Source organism: Mastomys coucha, chromosome X (assembly GCF_008632895.1).
Source record: "Mastomys coucha isolate ucsf_1 chromosome X, UCSF_Mcou_1, whole genome shotgun sequence".
In the NCBI taxonomy this organism is placed as follows: Eukaryota; Metazoa; Chordata; class Mammalia; order Rodentia; family Muridae; genus Mastomys; species Mastomys coucha.
This window is the reverse complement of record NC_045030.1, coordinates 146,131,126-146,133,954: the sequence shown is the minus strand read 5'-3', so window position 1 is coordinate 146,133,954 and position 2,829 is coordinate 146,131,126.

Below are 2,829 nucleotides of genomic sequence, written 5' to 3'. Positions count from 1 at the left end.
GCTCTTAACTGCTGAGCCATCTCTCCAGCCCGAGGAATTTTTTTTTTTTTAATGAGAGTTTTTTTAAAGACTTATTTTATTTATTTCACATCTATGAGAACACTGCAGCTGTTTTCAGACACACACTAGAAGAGTGCATTGGATTCCATTACAGATGGTTGTGAGCCACCATGTGGTTGCTGGGAATAGAACTCAGGACCTCTGGAAGAGCAGTCAGTGCTCTTAACCACTGAACCATCTCTTCAGCCCTGGATTTTTTTTTCTTAATTAAATCATTTGAAGTGTGAAGACCCACTTTTAATCCATATCTTTGAAGTGGGAAGATACATCTTTAATCCAGATCTTTTGAGGTGAGAAGATCCAGCTTTAATCTGGGCACACTTTCCGTGTTCTATATACAGGACATGGAAGAAGGAAGCTTGCTCTATTTGTTTGATTATTTTCCTTCTAAGGCCACACTAAGCTCTTTCAACCATCTACTATAATACACTCAATAAGTAATTTCCTTTCTGTAAGAGGTAGCATTTTAAACAAAATCTAACTATCTTCCTAACTCATTTCATCTATGCTCACTGTTTAGTTAGTTCATACAGTATTTCCACTAAGTGAGAATGTCTGGGCTCCATCTCACCAGAGTTCAGACTGGTATACCTCAATACACAGCTATGTCTTTGTTCATGCCTGACATAGCACACCACTTCCCAACTCCCTTTCCAAGCTGGGTTCTCCTACAGTTACTCAGTACTTCTATTAATCTAGTTGCTTAAACTGAAAACACTGGCTCATCCCTTATTTTTGTTGGACACACATCATTAAGAACTCCTTTTGGACTGGGCAGTGGTGGCGCATGCCTTTAATCCCAGCATTTGGGAGGCAGGTGGATTTCTGAGTTAGAGGCCAGCCTGGTCTACAGAGTGAGTTCCAGGACAGCCAGGGATATACAGAGAAAAACCCTGTCTCGAAAAAAACAAAAACAAACAAACAAACAAACAAAAAAAGAGCTCCTTTTGGCTTTAAGAAACTAGCCAGAATCCTTCTAATTTTCATTATTCTGGCATAAAACCCCAACATCTTGTTACATTCCATTTACTCATATCTCCAAACAGTTTATTTTCTATCAGTAATCAGTTTCTGAAAATATGATAACGTCAGTCCTCAGCCAAAAACCTCTCTAGTGGCTTTCCCACTTTAATGGGAATAAACATCACAATCCTCGGACCCCTAAAAAACCTGATGGATTCTGTCTCACCCCTTTCCTATTTTTAGGTCTTATTGTGTGTGCCTGTCGATACACATCTGATGGTTCATATATGGAGGTCAGAGAACAACTTTACAGAGTCGGTTCTCCCCCTCTCCCTTTACACGGGACATGGGGATTGAACTCAGGCTCGCTCAAGAAGTGCCTTTACCTGCTTACTCCCAATTAAAAAAAAATTCATACCATCTCATCTATTTTTCAATACCATTGACCTTGCTTCTGCCCCTCCAATATTTCAAGAGTCCTCCCAGACCACAGACTTTATACTTATTTCCTCTTCCTGGACTATGTTGTCCTAATGACATGACTCATTAATTTTATTCACCCCTTTGTTCGAATTTCATTTCATCATAGAGGTTATCTCTGCTCTGTTCTATAACAAAATAAGTCCCTGCTATTAGTTTCTGTCAACTTGATTGAACAATAAGTTGTAAAAAGACATCATGTCCGTGACCCTTTTTTTCATTAAAATGACATTTAAATTGATAGACTGAGTAAAGCAAGTTGGCTTTCTACGGTGGGTTAACCTCGTCTCAATGAAGATGAGAAATAGAAAATATAGAATGATCCTTCTGGCACCAACAAAGCAGTGTGATTATCATAAATAGGGATAGTCATTTTTTTCTTCCCATTTTAACTAACACTAGCTTTCTTGGACTAGCATCTGGACTGGAACTCATACTTTTAGTTCTGTTATTTCTTTAGCTTCTGGATTAGACACCTGGTTAGATATTAGAGGCTTGGAGTACATTTAGGCTAGACACCATCTTCATAGTTAATTGCTTGGGAAAAAAAATCCAGAACAATTGAATTTTAATAGCGGCTAGAAAAACTGGACCTGAGTCCTTAACTGTATGAAAGGTTAAATAAATAACTATTTACACCTGGTGCCAGGACCTCTAAACCTTATGAGATTACTGATAAAGAATGTATCATTTCCTCTCTTGTAAGACAACCTGTGGTGGTTTGGATGAGGATGGCCCTCAAAGGCTCATATGTTTGAATAGTTGGTCTCCAGTAAGTGAAATTGTTTGGAAAATAATAGAAGATACTCTGAGGCTTCAAATGACCCTGTCCATCCACCCTCACTGCTTCCTGGAATCTGCCAGACAAGTGAGCTACTCTAGCCAGCATGTCTGCTGCTTGCCTGCCCATGCTCCACACTGCCTACCATGATTGCTTTAACCTTCTGAACCCAAAAAGGCCTATCAGTCACCTGCACAGGACAGAGTCATGCAGGAATTGCTGCTTATTCTAGAGATCTCTTAGAAATAATAGTCAGCCTTGGTCTCTTTGGCTGTTGTTTGTCCTCATCTCATAATTGTATACTCTAAACCAACTGTGTCTATCTTTGACACTATATTCTGTATGTTACATTAGAATACTTTTAATGGGGACCACAAGGCCCAGAAGACAAAGAGAGTCCAGACCAAGGTCCTGGTGACATGTGACCTCGGACTGAGACATGATTGGCTGTTCTGTGTCTCCTGTTTGTATAGATCCCCTAGAATGTCTCAGATCTCCATACAGTTATGGAGTTATAAGCCAAGACATATATTTACACACACACA